This window comes from Phyllostomus hastatus, unplaced genomic scaffold, assembly GCF_019186645.2.
Source record: "Phyllostomus hastatus isolate PE091 unplaced genomic scaffold, TTU_PhHast_1.1 phas_scaffold_39, whole genome shotgun sequence".
NCBI lineage: Eukaryota > Metazoa > Chordata > Mammalia > Chiroptera > Phyllostomidae > Phyllostomus > Phyllostomus hastatus.
In genome coordinates this window covers 124958-148473 of record NW_025334028.1, presented here as the reverse complement: position 1 = coordinate 148473, position 23516 = coordinate 124958, and the positions used below count along the sequence as shown (strand labels likewise).

The 23516-nt window shown below is 42.1% G+C and overlaps 1 pseudogene; it reads left to right on the top strand.

Moving 5' to 3' along the window:
• The window catches only part of LOC123806704, a 41037-nt pseudogene extending 20150 nt beyond the window's left edge, over nucleotides 1-20887 (top strand).
• The last annotated feature ends 2629 nt before the right edge of the window (nucleotides 20888-23516 follow it).

Here is a 23516-nt window from a genome sequence, read left to right as displayed (position 1 = left end):
CAGAGTCTCTGAAGTTCACCTCCAGAAAACAGTTGTACAAAATATTTTGAGATCCCTGAGAAGAATACTCCTATTTTCCCAATATTTTCTGCACTCTTTGAGTTTTTCTGCTACAGTTTAAAAAAGATACTGAGGGATAATATAGTCGGAGATTTCACATTACAATCTTGAAACTGCCACAGAGTACAGAATTTTCATTTTCCCCCTTTCTTCTCTAATAACATGATTTTAAAAAGCACTTGACTTGTTGGGCTGTTTCGAAAGTTAAATGTGGAATAAAATGGTTAGATAACAATAGCTTTATTTTCAAGTACTGAGTTTTAAAAATATTACCAAGCTAATAATGGCCAGAATTGTAGGAAACTAAAATCAGCTCTGTAAAAAAAGGAAAGTTCAAACATAATTGCTATTACCACAAACTGTGTTTTCTGGGAAACCCCAAAATTGTAAACAAAATAATTGAAGGATCACAACTTAAAAAGAATCCCTCAGTCTTTTTTCCCCATTCATATAGTGACGGACTCTAAGTCTGCCTAGGAGTATCAGCTAATGTAAATCACATTGCAATAAGTAATGGGGGTTACCAAACAGCACTTTGGGTTCTGCTGCCCACTGCCACTCTCCAGAGGCAAAAACTTCAGAGACAAAGACCTCTTTTCAAAAGCAGATATTTAAGCCCATCAAGTCACAGCTTTAATCATTAAGCCCATCAATTAAGGCTAAAGTCTAACACCTGAGTTCTCCTAGCTTTTCCCTGTTAGTTTCTATAGTTGTCTTGTTTCTATAGGGTTTGCTTACCAAACAAAAACAACATAATATACAAAAACTACACAATTCAGGGAGAATGGCATGATTCTGCCTAGAGCCTGTTCCCTGCGGAATACCAAAAAAATAAACCTGTTACTCTCTGCTAGGCCAGCCTGACGCGATGTTGCTTACAATAAGTCCGTTCCTGGTTCACTGAGTGTGTAAATGACACTCGCTTGTCTCTAAGGGAGTTCTCACCTCCAGGGTCCATCACAAGTGTCCTGTATTATCTATGGTACTGAGTTTCTACAGGGAACTATTATTTACATGACTAGCGATTTAATCACCTATATGACACTCAATACCATTCAACATATCAGGTAAAATGTTTTACTATGTGAACACTGGCCACCTTCTCAACAAAGAGTGACTCTGCCCACCTCCAAAGTATGTGTTGGGATTATCTCCTCAGTGCAATGAGCTTTAATTTGCTTATATGCAAAAGGAGGGGTTAGTAAATAAATCTATATAACACCAGCCATGACAGGCACTTATCTGATGCCTAGTTCTACAGAAGATATGGCTGGACCTGCTGTTGCTCTGTAGGTTTATGAATTTCTACTCACACATGAAAAGCCATCTGCCTCTTTCTTCATAGGCATCTTGCCATTCTGAGTCTGTAAATGCACACTGAAAGCAATCTATCATGTATTTTGAGATGTTGTTTATGGGGTCCTATTTCTTGTCCTATCTGCAGCCACTTTAGGGGTCTCTGAAAGTGGCAGTGAATCTCTAGTCCAAATCTAGTATTTGGGATAAATTTGGATAAATTCCTCTTGAAGGTATGCATAGGATACACCTGCTATGTGCAGGCATGTTCTGAGTCATTTATCATAACTCAGTGAAAGAAGTGGATATAATCCTGGGCTTTACTTTTAGTCAAAGTGTCAGTCACCTTAGACATCATTGAAGTCTCTTTTTCATATGTCACAGATGGTATCCTCATAACCTTCTATGTATCTGGATGAATTTCCAAATGTTGACCCAAAAGATGGGTCACAATACCATGTACAAAATTAATTGCTTTTGTATCTATAATAAACTCTTCATACATCTACAGAAGATGGTTTTGGAAAGAGCACATAAGTGTACATGAGAAGGTCCTGGCATCACTCTGCACTTGGTCTGAGCCATTCTGAAGGTGTGATCTATTATTTTCCTTCCCACTACGGCAGTTGGTGTAGCCTTGCTGCCCTCCACCCTCAAATTTACCATCACTGACCTGTGCCATACAGAGAACTTATGCCAGAATTTATGAAGTGAACTCCATACAGTTAGTTGTACAAAGACTGATGAGTGCACCCTGATGAGAACATCCCATTCTCTATTATCAGGGTTTTCTTTTGCCCTCTCTGAGATTAACTTCTATACCATTGAAAGATATGCAGCACTGATGAGGCAGAGAATTTTACATTCAAACTTGAAGCTGCCAATGATAAAAGCTGAGAAACTAAAGTGCAGAACTTGTTGATTTGTATTCTCACTTGTAACAATGAGATTAAAAAACACTTATATCAAAAGGTAACTTTTAAAATTTTTAATTAAATCAATTGGTGTGGTATTAGTTTTTAAAATAATAAAGATTTCAAGTGTATAATTCTATAATAAGGCATATGTATATTGCGTTGTGCCCATCACCCAAAGTCAAGTCTCCTGTTTCTTTTCAAAGTTAAAGTAGGATGATTTATTTTTTTAAAGTAATGTTATTTTAAAATACTGTTTTGTTAGCTACTTAAGAACTTCCCTTGGCCAGGTGGCTCAGTTGGTTTAACTGTTGTCCATTGTATCAAAAGATTGTGAGTTAAATTTTTGCTCAGGGAACATACCTATCTTTTGGGTTTGATCCCCTCTCAAGGTGAACAGGAAAGACAACTGATTATTTTTCCCTCTCATATTGATATTTCCCTTCAACTCTCCATCTCTCTCCCTCTCTCTCTCGCTCTTTCTCTCTCCCTTCCTCTGTTTTCTTTCATTTCTCTCTAAAATCAATGAAAACATATTTGTAGTGGAGGATAAAAATACTTAAATTATACTAATCACCTTACCTGTCACATATGACCAATTTGATATTAGAAACATTTATAGACCATTTCAAGTAAAAACTGTATTTTGTGCATATGTTTGTGTATGTGGAACATTTTCTTTGTTTCCCATTTTTTTAAATGTTATTGTTGCTCAAGTACAGATGACTGCATTTCCACTCCACCTATCCCCCTCCAACCCTATTTTCTAAGACAAATCTTGTACAAGGCAAAAATCAAGTCCTAGTAAATTTTTCAAAATATGAAATTGTATCTACTCTATTATCTGACTCGAATAGTAAGGAACTTAAAATCAAGAATCAAGAAAATAAAACAGAAAAAGTGCAAGTAATTGAAAATAACCAACATGTTGTAAACAACCAATAAATCAAAAATTCTAACAAAAAAAACCCCACAGATTCTTCCTTGAGACACATGAAAATAGAAAAAAGACTTAACTAAATCTGAGACACGGCAAAAGCATTGATAAAAAAAGAACATTTATAGCTATATGGGACTACCAAAACAGGAGAAAATGTAAAAAATGCATTTCAATTTATACTTGAAAATCCAGAAAAAAACAAACAGTTCAGGTAGAAGAAAAATATAGAATATATCAGATCACAAATAAATAAACTTGGGATATAAAAAAAGGCTAATAAAACTAAGTGCTAAATCTCTGAAAAATGTTTAAAATTTACAAACTTCTTGTAACTCATCAAGCAGGAAAAAACAAATAAAAATTCTTAAGCAAAGGTTTTAGCTGACCACAGATAAGAATCATTAAAGAATGCTGTGAACATATATTAAACAATGAATGGGTCAAGAATGAGATCAAGGAAGAGATAAAAAAAATTTCTGGAAACAAATGAAAGTGGACTCACAACAACTGAAAACTTATGGGACACAGTGAAGGCAGTCCTGAAAGGGAAGTTCATAGTGATACAGGCCTACCTAAAAAAAAAAATATTGAAACATTTCAAATAAACGACCGAGACCTACACCTACAATAACTCAAAGAACAACAACAAAGACAGCCCAGAGCAAGTAGAAGGAAGGAAATAAACAAGATCCAAGCTGATTTAAATGACACAGAGACTAAAAGCACAATTCTAAGGATCAATTAATCCAGAAGATGGTTCTTTGGGAAGATAGACAAAATCGACAAGCCTTTAAGCAGGCTCATCAAGAAAAAAGAGAGAGGACCCAAATAAACAATCAGAAATGAAAGAGGAGAGATTACAACTGATATCACAGAAATACAAAGGATTGTAATAAGTTACTATGAAAAAGTACATGCCAAGAAATTTGAAAACCTAGGTGAAATGGATAAATTTCTAGAAAAACATAATCTTCCAAAACTGAATTAAGAAGAAGCAGAATCCTGAACAAACCAATAACATCAGATGAAACTGAAGCAGTAATTAAAAACCTCCCAGCACATGAAAGCCCTGGACCAGACAGATAAGGAACAAGACTAGGTTTTCCACTTTCACCACTTCTATTCAACATAGTATTGGAAGTCCCACCCAAAGCAATCAGACAAGAAATGGAAATAAAATGTAGCCAAATTGGAAAAGAGAAAACAAAACTGTCATTGTTTGCACATTACATGTTAGTGTACAGAGAAAATCCTATAGACTCCACCAAAAAACTGCTTGACCTAATAAATGAATTTGGCAAAACAGCAGGATAAAAAGTCAATATTCAGAAATAAAAGGCATCTTCATGTACCAATAATGAAATATCAGAAGCAGAAATCAGGAAAAAATCCCATTTGATATAGCAACAAGAAAAATAAAATACCTGGGAATAAACCTAACCAAGGAGATAAAAGACCTGTACTCAGAAAACTACACAACACTGGAGAAAGAAATTAAGGAGGACACAAACAAATGGAAACATATACCATGTTCACAGATCAGAAGAATTGACATCATCAAAATGTCCATATTACCCAAAGCAATTTATAGATTCAATGCAATGCCTATTAAAGTACCAGTGGCATATTTCACTGATATAGAACAAACAATGCAAAAATTTATATGGAACTATAAATGACCCTGAATAGCTGCAGCAATTTTGAGAAAGAAAAGCAAAGTAGGGCAGATCACAATAACTGATATCTAACTGTATTACAAGTCCACTGTAATCAAAACAGCCTGGTGCTGATATAAAAATAGATACATACACCAACAGAACAGAAGAGAGTGCCTAGAAGTAAACTGAAGTCTCTATGGTCAATTAATATTCGACAAAGTGGCCAGCAGCATAAAATGGAGTAAAAACAGCCTCTTCAACAAATGGTGTTGGGAGAGCTGGACAGATATGTGCAAAAAAGTGAAACTCGAGCACCAACTTACACCATACACAAAAATAAATTCAAGGTGCATAAAAGACTTATATATAAGTCTTGACACCATAAAAGCCCTAGAGGAGAACATAGGTGGGAAGATCTCTGATAATCCACTCAGCAATATTTTCACTGATATGTCCCCTAGAGACATAAAGGAAAGAATAAACAAATGGAATCTCATCAAAATAAAAAGCTTCTGCATGGCTAAATAAAACAGCATTGAAATGAAAAGACAACAAACTATATGGGAAAACATTTGCCAATGATATCTCAGACAAGGGTTTAATCTCAGAAATATATAAAGAACTCACACGAGTCCACTCAAAGAAGACAAGAAACCCAATTTTAAAAATGGGCAAAGGTCTTAAACAGACACTTCTCCAAGGAGGACATACAGAGGTACAGAGACATATGAAAAGATGCTTGGTATCGTTAGCTATCAGAGAGATGCAAATTAAAACCATAATGAGATACCTCCGCACACTGGTCAGAATGGCCATCATAAACAAAGCAACAAACAAGTGTTGGAGAGGTTGTGGAGAAAAGAGAACCCTAGTACATTGTTGGTGAGATTGCAGACTGGTGCAACCACTATGGAAAACAGTATAGAATTTCCTCAGAAAACTAAAAATGGAATTGCTTTTTGACCTGGCAATTCCACTGCTAGGATTATATCCTAAGAACCCTGAAACACCAATCCAAAAGAGCCTGTGCACCCCAATGTTCATAGCAGCACAATTTACAATAGCCAAGTGCTGGAAGCAACCTAAGTGCCCATCAGTAAATGAATGGATCAAAAATCCATGGTACAGTTACACAATGGGATTCTATGCAGCAGAAAGAAAGAAGGAGCTCCTACGCTTTGCAACAGCATGGATGGAACTGGAGACAATTATGCTAAGTGAAATAAGTCAAGTGGTGAAAGACAAATACCATATGATCTCACCTTTAACAGGAACCTAAACAACAGAACAAACAAGCAAGCAAGACAAAACCAAAGACACTGAAATTGAGAGCAGGCTGCCAGTGACCAGAGGGGAGAGGGGAGGGGATTATAGGGGAAAAGGGTAAAGGGTTTGTAGGAACAATTATAAAGGACGAGTGGACAATAAAAAAGGGGGGCAGAAACAGGGGAGGGAGGGAGGGAGGGCTGGTGTTGTGGGGAGGAGTCAGGGGAAGGGCCAGAAAACTACTTGAACAACAGTAAAAAATGTTTAAAAAATAAAGTGCTTTAAAAGATTAAAAAAAAAAAAAGAATGCTGCGAACAATTACCTGAAGTTTTATCCACTCCAAAACACACACAAGTGTTGGCAAGGACTGGAAGTATTCCCACATGGGATCACAGTTGTGGCATTTCCTCAGTTGAACTGTCCTGGGCTGCCATAGCAGACCAGAGTTTCCATATTACTGACAGACCACAGACCTTAAAGAAGAGATTAGTGCTACTGTCTACAGTGAGTGAAACTGTTTTAATATAAGCTTTCCAAAGGCAAAAGACTAAGAAAGTCTGGAGATGATGGGAAAATATCCTGCCCTCTCAACTCTCTTTAGTCAAACAAGCTAAACAGGTGCCTGCCTCAGAACTGCGGATTCCTGGTTACCAGAGTTCTGAAGTCTGTATTGTTCTGTCACTGAAGAAGTGAATCAACTTCTTCAATTTTTTATTCCATGGACTTTTCCTTTCAAAAGGGTGATCTGTAAACCTCTCAGACTTTCAACTTCTCACCCATAACACCTCCCTACATATACAAAGATTTCCAACACAGCGCTCCCCATGACTTCTCCATAGCAACACCAGGGTCCTAGCTTTCAGGAGAGAGAGCTGCCATTAGAACTGTGATTTCTGATTCATTGAGTTTTTTTTGTATAATCCATGTGTCTTCCTGGCCCTTCTGAGTAATCAAAGCTGCACAGTGGAGATGATGCAAGAGACTAATTCCTAGAGACATTGTCACATGCATATAACATAAAATCTATAACATCTGTGGGCCATTGTTACATATGTTTGAGGCAAAAACTCAGAGATGGCAAAATTATAAGAACGGGTTAGGCCTGGGTTTCAGCAATGTGATCCTGAGACAGTCATGCTGCACAAGGCCAAATTTTTAGGTCATCCCCTTAAAGAGGTTAAAATTAAGAAGACAAACATGTTATTTATTTCATACAACCTTCTATGTTATCCTGTTATGCTTAGCATTAAATCTTGTCCTTCATGTAGGCCTAAATTGTGGGCAGCCTCCTCAATGGCTCCCAGTGTGCCCTGCCTCCTGATATGCACATCTTTGTGTCACCTCTAAGTAGTTACCAACCAGGTCCTTCACAACAAATTACAACCAAGGTGATGAAAAGTCACACACAGGGTATATTTAATTATAACACCACCTTTATTTACTCTTTGAGTTGTTTTTCTCATTTTATTTTGTTTCAATCTCTAGTTTTGTCTCTTATTGTCTCTTTCTCCTTTTTAAAATCTATATTGGAAGTTGTGGGACTACAAGTATTTTTGGAAAGGTAGAGGACAGGATGATAATGAATATTCTTTGATTCAGAAGACAGCCAGCCAGAGCAAGTATACTTGACATAGAATGTCATTATTACCATGTTGAAAAGCCCAATGCAAATTCATACTAAGTGTTTGCTCTTCTTTAGTCTTCAAAAGTATTTATTTGTGGCATCCATTTGAAGTCACTGTAGGCTGTGGATGTGGCTCTGTGATGGATCAAACCTGTGCCATCTATGAGGAAGTTGGTAAAAATTTCTGAGTTGCTACACTTTTTCATTTTGAATTTAATAGACATGGCATGAAAGCTGTGAGAGTCCCAAGGACAGAGATGTTAGTAGTGGGGTCAAAGTGCCAGTAACCAGAGAAACAGTGGATCTTCCAGGTGGAAAGCTGGAAAGAGCTGAAGCTGCAAATAAGGCCCAGTCTTAGAAAACTGACAGACTATCAAATGTGCTTCTCTGGGGCATCTCTGAAGGTCTCAATGAGTCAGATGAGTCTTCAACCAGAATAGGTGTGTTTCAGCACTGGTATTATTTAACACTAGTGATCCCAGGTGCTGAGATTTTGAAGAAAAGAGATGTGTGAAGAAACATTATAAGAACAGAGGCAGGTCTGCATCACAGAGGTTGGATTGGCATAATTTGGAAGACACAGAGACCTAAGTGGTGCTGGCATCAGTTGGATCGTAGAAATGTGAGTGGAGCTGGTGTCTGCTGGAAGGTAAACAGATGTGGAAAATCTGTAATCATTTTAAAGACAGAGGTGAGCAGGGCTGGTGTCACTTGGAATCCTGAAAAAGTTGTGTTCAGCTGGCTTCAGTTTAAGTGTATTCTTTCTTGTTTAAGAGTGTTTAGATCTATTTTTAGTATGTTCCTGTTTTGTTTTCTCAAGTCTTCTTGTTGAAGAGGCTGTCACTAGTGAAGTGTCTATTTTTACATCATTTGTCATACATTACTCATCTATTTAAGTGAAGTTTTATTTCTGGGCTATGAATTTATTTCCACTAACATTTGTGGATTTTTTGCACTGATAACATTCTGTTGTGATTATTTCTTTGCAGTGTGTTTTGAGATCTAGGATTGTGACACTTCCAACTCTATTCTACTTTCTCAAGATTGTTTTGACAATTTTGAGTCTTTTTGGTTCTGTATAAATTTTAGAATTATTCATTCACATTCTGAAAAGAATGAAATTGGTATTTTGATAGAAATAGCATTGAATATGTAAATTGCTTTGGAAAGTATGGCCATTTTTAATAATTTAAACTTTCTTATTTATTAGCATGATTTTTTCTGTGTGCTTTTCAAATTTTTATTCATTGTCTTATGATTCTAGAGTACTCTCCCATACTTAATTATATTGGTTTTCCAACATTTAATTCTTTTTTTATGCAGCTGTAAATGGGATTATTTCCTCTATTTCTTCCTCAGATTTTTAATTAGATTTTATTTATGTATTTTTAGATAGAGGGAAAGGGAAGAAGAGAGGGAAAGAACCATCAATGCATGAGAGAAGCATGAATCATTTGCCTTCCACACATACTCAACCTGGGATCTTGCCTGCATTCTGGGCACTTGCCCTGACTTTGGAGTGAATCGGTGACTTTTAATTTTTGAAATGGTGCCCAATCCACTAAATCACACTAGTCACAGTTCTTCGGATTTTTTTTTTGGGGGGGGGTTGTATATGAATGTGACAAATTTTGGTGTGTTAATGTATTTTAATAACTCTGTAAATTTGTTTTATGAATTCTATCCATTTTTTATTCTATTGGGTTTCTCTATCTCTTCTGGTGTAAGCTTCAAAAAGTGACAGTTTGACTTTTTGTTTATTGAATAAATGCATTATTTTTTCCTTTTTAGTATTCTTATCTAGGAGTTCTAGCACCTGGTTAAATTAGAATGAACTTTTATTTCTTTTTTCTGATCTTAATAAGAAAGCTTTTGATTTTCCAGCCAAGATGGAGGCAGAGGTAGAAACCCTTTGCTTCCTCACACAACCAAAAGGAGGATAACAACCAATCTTAAGTTAATAAACAAACAAAAATGCCAGAAAATCAAGCTTCATGGAACTCTGACAGCCAAGGAATTAAATAAACAGTTAAACAGAACAACAAGACTGGTAAGGCAGCATACAGGGAGAAAGTGCAGCAAGGCAGAAACAGTGCCTGCTGCACTGGCTGCAGTGAGGTAGAGGGCTGCACAGGTGGGGCTGACTAAAGAGGAAACTGAGACTCAGAGTGGGCTGTGGACTATGGAGGTTGCCACGGTGGGAGAAACTCCCAGTCTCACATGAGAGCTTGTTGAAAAGTGGGCTAGAGAGGATCAGGCAAGTTGCATTGTTCCCTCTCTGGCCCCTCCTAAACAGGCAGCACAGTGGTGTAGCAAGGAGGGTTACCCTACCCCACTGTAAGGCCCTGCCTCCTTACAACTTACAACTTTCCAGGGGCCCTGAACAAAAAAATTGTGACCAAAGTGAACAAAGTGAATGGTGAACAAAGAAATAGGGCCAAAATGAAGGAATGGTGCAAAATTTCAGAAAGAGAGCTAAATGATGAGGAGATAATCAACCTATCTGATGGAGAATTTAAAGCCCTGGTAATCAAAATGCTCACAGAACTGATTGAGCTTGGTCAAAAGTGAAATAACAAATGAAAGATACCCAAAGTGAAATAAATCAATATATTCAGGGAACCACCAGTGACATGAAGGAAACCAGGACTCAAATCAATGAGTTGGTACAAAAGGAAGAAATAAACATCCAACCAGAACAGAATGAAGAAATAAGAATTCAAAAAAATGAAAACAGACTTTTGAACCTCTGGGACAACTTGAAATGTCCCAATATCTGAATTATAGGGGTGCCAGAAGGAGAAGAGGAAGAGCAACAAATTGAAAACTTATTTGAACAAATAATGAAGGAAGACTTCCCCAATATAACAAAAGAAATAGACTTCCAGGAAGTCCAGGAAGCCCAGAGAGTTCCAAAGAAGTTGGACCCAAAGAGGAACATACCAAAGCACATCATCATTAAGTTACCCAAAATTAAACATAAAGAGAGAATTCCAAAAGGAGCAAGAAGTAAGAGGTATCTACAAAGCAGTGCCCATAAAACTGAGATCTGATTTCTCAAAAATAAACCTTACAGGCAAGAAGGGGCTGGAAAGAAGTATTTGAAGTCATGAAAGGCAAGGACCTACATCCAAGACTACTCTATCCAGCAAAGCTTTCATTTAGAACGGAAGGGCAGATAAAGTGCTTCCCAGATAAGGTCAACATAAAGGAGTTCATCATCACCAAGCCATTATTATAGAAAATGTTAAAGGGACTTATCTAAGAAAAAGAAGATAAAAAATACGAACAGTAAAATGACAACAAACTCACAACTATCAACAAATAAACCTAAAATATAACAGAAAGAAAAACAATGAAAACAAAAACTAAACAAACAACTAGAACAGGAACAGAATCAGAGAAATGGACATCACATGGAGGGTTTTTGTGGGGAGGGGGAAGGGAGAAATAGGAGGGAAACATACATAGGATGGAAACATAGGGAAGAAGAAGCATAAATGGTAGGCATAAAATAGGTGGGGAGAGGTAAAAAATGGTATAGGAAACACAGAACTCAAAGAACTTATAAGTACAACCAATGGATGTGAACTAAGGGTGGGGGAAGCTGGAGGGTTGGGGAGTGCAGGACAGAGGAGGGATAAAGGCACAAAAGTTGGGAAAACTGTAACAGCATAATCAATAAAATATACTTAAAAAAAGAAAGAAAGCTTTCTTTTTTCCACAATTGATTACGCTAATAGCTGTGTGCCTATCCTATATAGCCTTTATCAAGTTCAGGGATTTTCATTGTATATTCATTTTTGAGTGTTTTTTAATCATAAATTGACATTGAATTGTGCTAAATGCTTTTTCTGCAACTTTTTGTTGATTACTTGACTATAATTCTTGATTTTGTTGATTTGGTAAGTCACCTTAATGTTTAAAAGATGTTGAACCAGATATGTATCTTTGATATAATTCCTACTGGATTATAATGTATAAATTCTTTGAACATATTGATAAATTCAGTTTGCTATTATTCCGTTAAGAATTGTGGCACTTGTGTTTGCTAGAAATATATTGTCCTGTAATCTTTATCTTTGTTGTATATTTGTTTAGTTTTGTTATCAGATTAATGCTGGCCTCATAAGATGAATTTGGAAGTGCTATTCAATGGTTTTTAAAATATTTTGAAGAGAAAAAATGTATTAATTATTATTTAAATATTTGGTAGACTTCACCTGTAAGTCATGTAGTCTTGAGAGTTTGGGGGTTTGCTGGGATTTTGTATTACTGCTTCAATTTCATTGGAATTGGTGTATAGAGATTCTCTGTTTCTTTCTTGTTATGCCTTCAGAGGCTCTATGTTCTTCTATAAAATATGTTTTTTCTAGATGGTCAAAAGTATTGGTATGTAATGGTTCATTATATTTTAATGATTTTTTTAAACTTGTGGCATCAGTTGAGATTTTCTTATTTGTTTCTAATTTTTGTGTTTGATTTTTTTCTTAAATACTTTTGATTTTTATTGTTGCTCAAGTAGTTTTCTGCCTTTTCCCTCCACCCCCCACCACCCCATGTTTCCTTGCCTCCATCTCCTGTTTCCACCACCTTGTTATTATCTATGTGTCCTTTATAATTGTTCCTGTAAACCCTTCACACTTTTCCCTCTTAATCCGCTCCCCTCTACCTTCTGGTAACTGTCAGTTCCCAATTTCAATATCTTTGATTATATTTTGCTTTCTTGTTCATTTTTTCATTAGGTTCCAGTAAAAAGTGAGATCATATAGTATTTGTCTTTCACTGCCAGGCTTATTTCACTTAGCATAATGCACTCCAGTTCCATCTACACTGTTTTGCAGGATAGGAGCTCCTTCTTTCTGCTGTGTAGAATTCCATTGTGTAAATGCACCATAGTTTTTTGATCCACTCATTTACTGATGGGCACCTAGATTGCTTCCAGTACTTGGCTATTGTAAATTGTGCTGCTATGAACATTGAGGTGCATAGGTTCTTTTGGATAGGTGTTTCTGGATTCTTAGTATATAATCCCAGCAGTAGAATTGCTGGGTAAAAAGGCAGTTCAATTTTTAGTTTTCTGAAAAAAATTCCATGCTGTTTTCCATAGTGCATACAAAAATCTGCAATCCCATGAACAGTGCTCTAGGATTCTCTTTTCTATACAACCTCTCCAACACCTGTTGTTTGTTGCTTTATGATAGCCATTCCCACTGATGTGAAGTGGTATCTTATGTGGTTTTAATTAAAACCACATCTCTCTTCATTTCCATTTTTGTATTTTATTCATTTTTGTCCCCTCTTTGATGAGGCTTACTATTGGGTTGTCCATTTCATTTATTTTTCAATGAATCAGCTTCACTATATTTGTCTTTATATTATATTTTTATTTAACTTATTTGTACTTAGAACTTTGTTATAGATCTCCTTCTACTTATTTGTTTGTGTACTTTTATTTATCTGATTTCCTCAGAGATAAATTTAACAGATTTGGGGATTATTTTCCTGCTCATTTAATTGTCCTATATAGCTATACTGTCTTCTCTTTTAACTGGTTTTACACCATACTAGGTTTTGAGAGGTTGTTTTTCCATTTGTGTGTCTCAAGGTAGATTTAGTTTTCTATGTGATTTCCTCTTTGATCTATTAAATGTTTAGAAGAATGTTGTTTTAACATCATCAGAATGCCCATACTACCCAAAGCAACTTATGTATTCAACACAATCCCTATTAATATACAAGTGACATATTTCAGATACAGAACAAACATTTCAAAAAACTACATACAATTATTTCCTTCAGGGCATTTTGTTAGGTGAGGAACAACAAATCTTCCTGTAGAAAATCTGTTTTAAGAGTATTGCCCCAATGAGTCTGCAAGAAACACCCTAAATATAGAGACTAGAATACAGAAGCTTATGGATTGGAATGGCTTCTTAAGCTCCTTCAGGTCAGAACTGACAACTCACAAAAACACATCTCCCCACATTACCTCTAAGAATCTGAGGCTTGATCTGCCCCTGACATGAAGCAAAATGATCTGAAAAGTGTCGGCCTTTTCCAATTTTACGGCACTGTGAAAAAAAAAGACACATTATAATGATTCTTAAATGTTTAAAGTAAGGATGTCGATTGTTCTTCCTTCTGCAGTAAATCAAGTTTACATATCTTCATTATGAACATTTTAGAGTTAGCAAAGGGGTAATTGGACAATTAGTGAGATAGTCCATTACAGGGAAAGAATTGAGCCATAACACAGGTATAAACAAGCCTTTATGTGGCAAATGAACACCTGTGAATCCTTATAGTGTCAATGAAACAAGGGGCTATGAAGGAGCACTGAGAGAGCATGAACAACCTGACACCAGGTAATTTTAAAACTAAAAGAATAACTATGCCTCCCAGGTCCCCACTAGGGAATGTGTGAGAGGTAAATACACATTGATGTTTGTCTCCTTTGCTTTCTTTCACCCTTCCCCTCAAAAATAAAGAAATAAAACCTTAAAAGAAAGAACAGAACCAGATACAGATTCAAGCCAAGATGGAGTCATAGGCAGAAACCTTTCACTTCCTTCCACAACCAAAAAAAAATGATAACAACAAAACTAATATCAATAAACAACCAGAAGTGCCAGAAAATCAAACTGCATGAACTCTGAGAGTCAAGTATTAAAGAAACTGTAAACCAGACCAACTAGATCAGTGAGATGAGCAATGGAGAGAACCCATGATGAGGTTTTTGACCGTGTGGGTGGTGTCTGCTGAGAGTAACTGCAGTCAGGCCACAGCCTTCATGGGCAAGGCTGACTGAAAGGTAATCTGAGACCTAGAGCTGGCTATGGAGTACACAGGGGTTGCCAAGGTGGGGGAAACTCACAGTCTCACCTGAGGGTTCCTTGAAAAGCAGGGTAAAGCCTCACAGGCAACCTGCATTGTCTCTCTCTGGCCCCTCCCCAACAGGGTGGTGAGGGAGAGATGGGCAGGAGCAATGGAGAGAAATTGAGGCAAGCCATTGGCTGAAGTACCAGAAGAGGTGAGGTGGTAGTGGGTGGAGCCAGTAGTCCCACATTTGAGTGTGGAGAAACCAGGAGACACCAGGGAAGTGAGACAGAACACTCAACCCAGGGTTCCAGTGTGGGGAAATAGAGCATCAAAACCTATGACTGAAAAAAACTGCCAGGGTTATGGTGGTGGGAAAAACTCCCAGATTCATAGGAGAGTTTATTGGAGAGACCCACAGGGTCTTAGAACATACATAAAACCACCCATGCAGGAATCAGCATCAGAAGGACACAATGTGCTTGTGGGTAGCAGAGGAAGTGACTGAAAGCCAAGAGTCAGGCAAGCAGTATTAGTACTTCTTGGACCCCTCCCCAAAATACAGCCCCACCATGCAGTTATGTGGATTATCCCCACCCCCAGCAAACACCTAAGGCTCCGCGCCTTACTACATAACAGGCATGTTGAGAAAAAAAAATACAACCCAAGAAAAAGCACAGATCAAAGCCCCAGAAACAGTACAACTGCACAATTCAAAACACTAGCAATTAGGATGCTCACACAAACAGTTGATTATGGTCACAAAATAGAGGGAGAAGTGAAGGCTATGTGAAGTGAAATAACAGAAAATGTACAGGGAACCAACAGTGACAGGAAGGAATCTAGGACTCAAATCAATGATTTGGAACAAAAAGGAGAAATAAACATTCAACCAGAACAGAATGAAGAAACAAGAATTCAAAAAATGAGGAGAGGCTTAGGAACATCCTGGAGAATTTTATACATTCCAACATCTGAATCATAGGAGTGCCAGAAAGAGAAGCAGTAGAGCAAGAAATTGAAAACTTATTTGAAAACATAATGAAGGAGAATTTCCCTAATCTGGCAAAATAAATAGACTTCCAGGAAGTTTAGTAAGCTCAAGGAGTCCCAAGGAAGTTGGACCCAAGGAAGCACACACCAAGGCACATCACAATTACATTACCCAAGATCAAAGATAAAGAGAGAATCTTAAAAGCAGCAAGAGAAAAGGAGACCGTTACCTATGAAGGAGTTCCCATAAAACTATCATCTTATTTCTCAAAAGAAATCATACAGGCAATACAGGCACTCTGAAAAGGAAAATTTAAAGGATGCCACAGTATTAAAAAATCATGAAAAAACATTATGAACAATTACATAAGAGCACATTTGACAACCTAGATAAAATAGAGTTTCCTCAGTGACATAGAGCCTCTGAAGGCTGAAGTAGAAACAGTGAAAGTCTATAGAACAATTCCCAGCAATGAAAGTGAAGCTATAATAAAAACTCCCATTTTCTTTTAAATGAAGCCAACCACCCTTGTGTTCTAGTACTCAATGTGTTTTTCCATTGGGTATTGATGAGCACATGTTTTAATGATACTTTGAGGCACCTGCAAACTGCTTTTCCAGCAAAACAGATTGATACATCCTGAGTCATCATACAGATTCTTTGTTGGAATGTGCTATTTCTCTTCCTCAAATTGTTAAGTATTTGCCACTTTTAGAAATTCAATATCTGCATCATAGGAGTATCAAAATTCAAAGTAAACCAGAAAGGACTCAGTATCTTTGAGATCAAGAAGGTTCTCATTGTGCATGTTGTTCCTCCACACTGTCTCCAGATTGTGAAGGAAAGGCATTCTGCAGATATTTCCCTCCATTTCACGGGCAGATGAAGGTTCAGAGATTAAACAAAATGTGGTTCATTCATACTTTAGGGGGGTTGTAATTCTGGCCTGTAAACATTTGAGGGACAATTTGAAATCCTTATGCCTCTCTTGCATGGGGGTCACATGGCAGTGTCCCACCAGCTTGGGCTCTGCTACCCTGTCCTTTCTGTCCCAGCACAGCAGGAAGCTTGGATAGGAGTCTTCAATCCTGCACTGACCTTTGACTTTTAAGGACCATTCTGGCTGCTGAATTTCAGAGTAGATCCTATGGGAAGCAAGATTTGAATTGAGAAACTGGTAGACTAATGCAGCAGAGACTGGACTGTAGGAATTAAACATTGGAATGAAAGAGCCTCTGTTATGCACCTAAAACCTGCAGAAGAAACCACAATCTCTGGAAATTAGCAAGGAACCTCTGAGAACTCCCATGAGGCACCAAGAGCCTATACATTATGAAAAATGCTAAGCTTTCTCCATGAAATCAGGTGTCTTTCCTTCCACCTCTCCTGGTAAAGCATCATCTCCAAAGCCTTTTGGGATTCTCTCTCCAAATGTTTTGCACAGTATGAGTGGGAGGAGTCCTGTGGAGAGCAGCTTGGATGTTAAAACCAAGCAGAATGCACCACCTGCAACAATACACCAGAGTGAAGAAGAGGAAGGGCCACTTAATATCTGGGCTGTGGTGAAACAAGGAAATACCAAAGAGAAAATTGCATTCTTTGTAGCCCACCAATGTAGCAAGAGGGTAGGATCAATGAAAAGAAGAAGCTCCTGGAATATTGATGGGAGAGCTACTAAAAGAAGGAAAGATCAGATCTTAAAGAATCCAAGGCACAATTAGAAAGGGTGAGGGAAGACAGCAGAAGTTGCTTCGAGCCTGAGCCTTTCATGTGTGGCATTGAACACTGTTCCATGCATTATGTGATAGCAGAGATGATGTCTGTGCTGGAAGGCCTCTGTTGGTCAGATGGTTGCCTTCCTGGAACAAAGAGCCAGTGCTGCTCTGCTAGCCATTTGTGTGAAAAACTGAACTAACTCACCCACCATGGTGAGGACGTCTGAGCAATCCAGACAAGTGCCACAAGCCTCTGGGCCCTTGTTTGCCATGGAAGCTTATGAAGAACCCACAGAAAGGTGAAATCCTGAGAGTAGTGGACCTTAAAGTGAGCCAGTCTGTGTCCTCAACATGCTAGCTAGGCTTGAGTCTGAGTGCCTGAAGTGTCAGAGCCAGCAGAGCCTAGGAACCTCTGGAGGAACAATAGCTTCTGTTGAAATGTAGGCTGGGTGTTGCTCATGAATGGCACTCAGGCTGATGAAGGCAAAGCAAACAAAGGTGCTTTGGAGACACCTGGCCCTCAGGTGAATCCTGTGGGATTTGAATCCTGTGAAATCTATATATGTGGCCCATCTAGATCTGACCATTGATCTCTTAATGGGAAGCAGACCTGGGATGGGGCTCCTTGTGAGTGTCCATCATTGGCAGTGTAATGGTGCAGCCAAGAGCGGGTACCCAAAATGGGAATTTGGAATGGGGTCCAGAACTCAAGGTGTTCAGGAAATATTAGGATGTCCTCCCCCCTCCCCCACAGGTGTGAGCTGAGGGAAGGGACACATGGAGCAGAGCATTTAGAGCCATTTTGCATAGCAACAGCTTTGCAGCTAACCTCTGGTGTGGTCATATCTATATTGGCATTTAACATATCTATAACAACCTTTAACTGGTTACATAGATATGTTAAATAGCTGTGGCCACACTCTGAGCCAGGGAAATGGAAGTAAATTCCCCACCAAGATGTAACTGGGGGGGCAAGTCCCCCGAGTTACAGCACTTGCGTGGGAGCTTGCAGAAGATTGGCTCCATGACATGGGGCTACACCTACTCAGACTCACGATGGCAGCCCAGTAAAGCAGGAAAGATATGAGAGTGCTGGCAAGTGTAGCCAATTGTGGGAGGAGTCATAAATGGGGCTGTAGAGGAAGATTAGTGTGGGGATTTAAAACTGAGATGCGGCAGCCATCGAGAGAGAACCATTGGTCTTTGGCAGAATGGGGACTCCCACAGCCTCATGAGAGAGAATCACCATGTGACTTTAGCAAAGAACCACCACTCAGCTTTGGCAGAGTGGCAACCCCACCCCTTTCAGCCATTGAGGAGAGAGAACCACACTGCTTTGGCAGAGTAAGGACCCCCACAACTTTAGAAGGGGGAACCACTACCTGACTTTAGCAGAGATTTCAGCCAAACAGCTGATGGTGCCGGGAACCAAGGGAGGTCTACCCGGGATGGATTACTGGGAAGAACTGGGGGCTGCCTGAACCACGACTTCTATTTCTTTTCCTGAGATATGGTACCTCAGACTGGGAAAAGGGGAAAGGAAGGACTGTGTGTATTTGTGGGTGTCCTAAGGGACTTTGGGATTTTGATGAAGACATTAGGTCACTACTTCAAGTCTGTATAGCATTAAATAAACATTTCCTTTCTTTTTCACGAGTCTCTGGCATTGAGAAATGTCTTTCCTCTGGCAGTGGACATAATGAACCTGGGGGGTTCCTTTCGGTAATAGTATATCGCCTTTGCCCCTTTGCCCCCCCCCCTTGTTGTTCTGTAACAGTTTTTTGGTGATTCCCTTAAAGGGCTGTGCGAGTCCCCATTTTGCCAAAGACCAAGTGGTTCTCTCTCGATGGCTGCCGCATCTCAGTTTTAAATCCCCACGCTAATCTTCCTCTACAGCCCCATTTATGACTCCTCCCACAATTGGCTACACTTGCCATCACTCTCATATCTTTCCTGCTTTACTGGGCTGCCATCGTGAGTCTGAGCAGGTGTGGCCCCATGTCACGGAGCCAATCTTCTGCAAGCTCCCACGCAAGTGCTGTAACTCGGGGGACTTGCCCCCCAGTTACATCTTGGTGGGGAATTTACTTCCATCTCCCTGGCTCAGAGTGTGGCCACAGCTATTTAACATATCTATGTAACCAGTTAAAAGTTATAGATATGTTAAATGCCAATATAGATATGACCACACCAGAGGTTAGCTGCAAAGCTGTTGCTATGCAAAATGGCTCTAAATGCTCTGCTCCATGTGTCCCTTCCCTCAGCTCACACCTGTGGAGGAGGGGGGAGGACATCCTAATATTTCCTGAACACCTTGAGTTCTGGACCCCATTCCAAATTCCTATTTTGGGTACCCCCTCCTGACTGCACCCTGTTACAGTAGCAGGTGTGGTTTCCACATGGGTAGAGCAGAATTAGAGCCAGATCAGCACACTTCTGTGAAAAACAGCAGTCAATATGATTTAAAAATTGCAGAGGAAATTGAGTCACCTTTTCCTCCTCACATCTGTTCCAATCCATTGAGTTGCCCACAGATGTTGTTGATTGCATGAATAGAGAGCTCTCACCACCAAGTCCTGATCAGAGAAGAGTCAGTGTGTATTAGTACAAGGTGCAGCCAAAGTGGGTGCCCAAATAGGAATTTCTAATGGTGTCCAGAACTCAGTGTCCAGGGAATGTTAGAAAAAAATTTATCTAGGATGTCCTCACACCACAAGTCTGAGCTGGTGGATGGGGCACATGGAGAAGGGCCATGAGAGTTGCTTTGAATAGCAACAGTTTTGCAAATAACCTCCAGAACAGTCATTTAACATATCTATAACCTTTTACTGGTTTTATAGATAGGTTAAATAGCTGTGGCCAAGCTTTGAGCCACGGGGATGAGAGTGAATTCAATCCATGAGGTAAATGGAAAGCAACTCTCTGGTTACAGAGCCTGTGTGTGACCCTACTCCCGGCTGGGCCCTCCTGGTGCACTTCTCTCACCTCAGCCCTTTGGCTGCCATTCTCCTGGCTAGGCAGTCTGGCTGTTCTTGTCCCTACTGGGCTGTAGGGCAGCCGTTCTATTGGATCAATTGCACACTGTGGTTCTCCCAGCTGGACCCTCCAAGACCCTCCAACCGTGGTTCTCGTGCCTAGGCAACCCATCCACGGTTCTTTCAGCTGGGCCCTGATGCTGTGGTTCTTCCGCTTGGCCCTTCGGCCTTGGTTCTCCAGGCTCGGCCCTCCAGCTGTGGTTTTGCTGGCTCAGCTCTCTGTCAGTATTTCTCTAGGATTAGCCCTCCGATGCGGTTCTCCTGGCTCAACTTTCCGGATGCTCTACTCCCGGCTCAGTCCTCTGGCTGTCTTTCTCCCTGCTTGACCTTACGGCCGCAGTTTTCCCAGCACGGCCCTCCATCCGCAGTTCTCCAGGCTCAGCCCATGGGCCCCGGTTGTCCCGGCTCATCCCTCTGGCATCTGTTACCCTGTCTTGGCCCTCCATCTGCGATTCTCACGGCTCAGCACTCCCTCCGAGGTTCTCCTGGATTGGCCCTCCAGACACAGTTGTCCCAGCTCGGCTCTCTAGCCACGGTTCTCCCAGCTCAGCCTTCAGGCGGCTGATATCTCAGCTCAGCCACCCGGAAGGGATTCTCCCCGCTCGGCCCTCCGACAGTGGTTCTTCCTGCTTGGCCCTCCTACTGAGGTTCTCCCAGCTCAACTCCGAGGATGCCCTACTCTGGGCTCAGTCCTTTGGCCATCTTTCTCCCTGCTCCAACCTACGGCTGAGGTTTTCCTGGCACAGACCTCCAGCAGCCGTTCTCCCGGCTGAGACCTCTGGCGGTGTTTCTACCAGCTGGGTCGCCTTGGCCAGTAGTTCCATTGGCCGCCCAGGTCTGCAGACTGAGTCCCGCCTTGCTGGCTGGTTTTCCAGGCTGCCCTTCATGGAGACTGAGAACCACCGGGCAGCTGGTAGACCCTGTCCACCCGGGCGCGAAGACTGGGTCCTGCTGGGCTGGCTGGTTGACTCCAGCCCCTCAGGCCAGGAGTTCCATCAGCCGCCCAGTCCCAGAGACGGAGTCCCACCGGGCCTGCCAGTCCTCCCTGATGGCCTGGGAACAGAAATTGAATACCGCCTGGCATTCTGGCCGACTCCTGCTGACTGGGCCTGAAGACTGAGTCCCACCAGGCCCGATGGTCCACCCCAGCCGCTGAGGCCCAGAGACTGAGACCCACAGGGCTGGCTAGTTGACCCTGACTTCCTGGGCCATGAGTTCCATCTGTCGCCTGGGCCTGGAGACAGAGTCTGGCCAGGCCGTCTGGTCTTCCCAAGTCGTCCTTGCCTGGAGACTGATTCCTGCTGAGACAGCTGGTCGACTCCAGCCACCCAGGCCTGGGGACTGAGTCCAGCCGGGCCAAATGGTGGACCCTGGCCACCAAGACCAGGAGTTTCATTGGCATCTCGGGCCTTTTGACTGTGTCCTGCCGGGCTGGCTGGTTGACCCCAGTGGCCCCGGCTTGGAGACGGAGTCCGCCAGAGCCAGCTGGGCTTTGGCAGCTGCCCTGGCCAGGAGTAGCCAGGCCTGCCCGGGACCAGAGCCTTGGTCCTGCCAGGGCCAGCTGGTTGACTCTGGCCACCCCTGCCTGGAGATGGAGTCCCACCAGGATGGCTGGATGTCCATGGCTGCCCTGTCCTGGAGTTGCTGTGGCAGCCCACAACTGGGGCCTGTGTTCTGGCAGGGCTGGCTTATCGACCCCAGCCACCCTAGCCTGGAGACAGAGTCCCACTGGGCTAGGGGGACTTCCATAGCTGCCCCAGCCTGGAGTGGCCAAGGCTGTCAGGGACCAGAGCCTCGGGTCCACCTGGGTCCACTGGTCAACCCCAGCCTCACCGGCATGAAGACAAGTACCACCAGGCTGGCTGGACTTCCAAGGCTGCCCCGGCCTGGAGTTGCCGCAGTTGCCAGGACTAGAGTCTGCAGTCCGGCCAGGCCAGCTGGTAGACCTGGCCACACCAGACCAGGGACAGATTTTCATCGAGCCAGCTAGAGTTCTGTGGCTACCCCACCCAGGAATTGCCACGGATGTCTGGGACAGGAGCCTAGGTCCCCTTCAGGCCGGCTGGTTGACCCTGGCCTTCCAGGTCTGGAGACAGAGTCTTGCTGGGCTGGCTTGACTTACACAGCTGCCCTGGGGCAGAGTGGCCACTGCTGCCCAGGACCGGAGCCTGGGTTCCCACCTGTCTGGCTGGTCCATCCTGGCCGCCGCAGTCTGGATACAGAGTCCTGCAGGAACAGCTGTACTTCCATGGCTGTCCAGGCCAGGATTTGCTGCAGAATCCTGGGACAGGAGCCTGGGTCCTGGCCGGGCTCTTTGGTTGACTTTGGCCATCCTGGCATGGAGACGGAGTCCCATGGGAGTGGCTGGACGTCCATGGTTGCCCCAACCCGGAGTTGCTATGGCCATCCCAGACCAAAGTCTTTGTCCCAACCAGGCCAGCTGGTCGACCCGGGCAGCCCCGCTCTGGAGTCAGAGTCCTGCTGTGCTGGCTGCACTTCTGAAGCTGCCCTGGCCAGGAGTTGCCTTAGCTGAACCAGACCAAAGTTGGCTCAAGGCTAGGCTGGCTGGTTGACCCCGGCCACCCTGGCCCAGAGACTGATTCTCGCTGGGCTGGGTGGACTTCTACAGTTGCAACCACCAGGAGTTGCTGCAGCTGTCCAGGACTGGAGACTAGGTCCTGGCCTAGCTGTTGGTCAACCCCCGCCACCCCTGTCGGGAGACGGAGTCCCTCTGGGATGGCTGGACTTCTGCAGCTGCCCCAGCCAGAGTTGCCATGGTCGCCCCAGTCAGGAGCCTGGGTTCTGGCGGAGCTGTTTAGTCAACCTCAGCCACCCTGGCATGGAGAAGGTTTCCTGTGGGGCTGGCTGGTTGACCCCGGCTGCCCCAGCCTGGAGACAGAGTCCAGCAAGGCCAGCTGGACTTCTGTGGCTGCCTCAGCCTGGAGTTGCCATGGCTGCCTGGGATTGTAGCCTAGGTCTGCCAGGGCCAGCTACTCAACCCAAGCTTTCTGGACCTTGAGACGGAGTCCCACTGGGCTGGCAGACTCCTCCACCACCCCCGAACAGAGTTGCCGCGACCGCATGGGACTAGAGGCATGGTCCTCTCTGGGGCGACTGGGGGACCCTGGCTGCTCTGTCCTGGATACGGAGTCCCACCAGGCCGGCTGGACTTCCGTGGCTGAACAGGTGTGGAG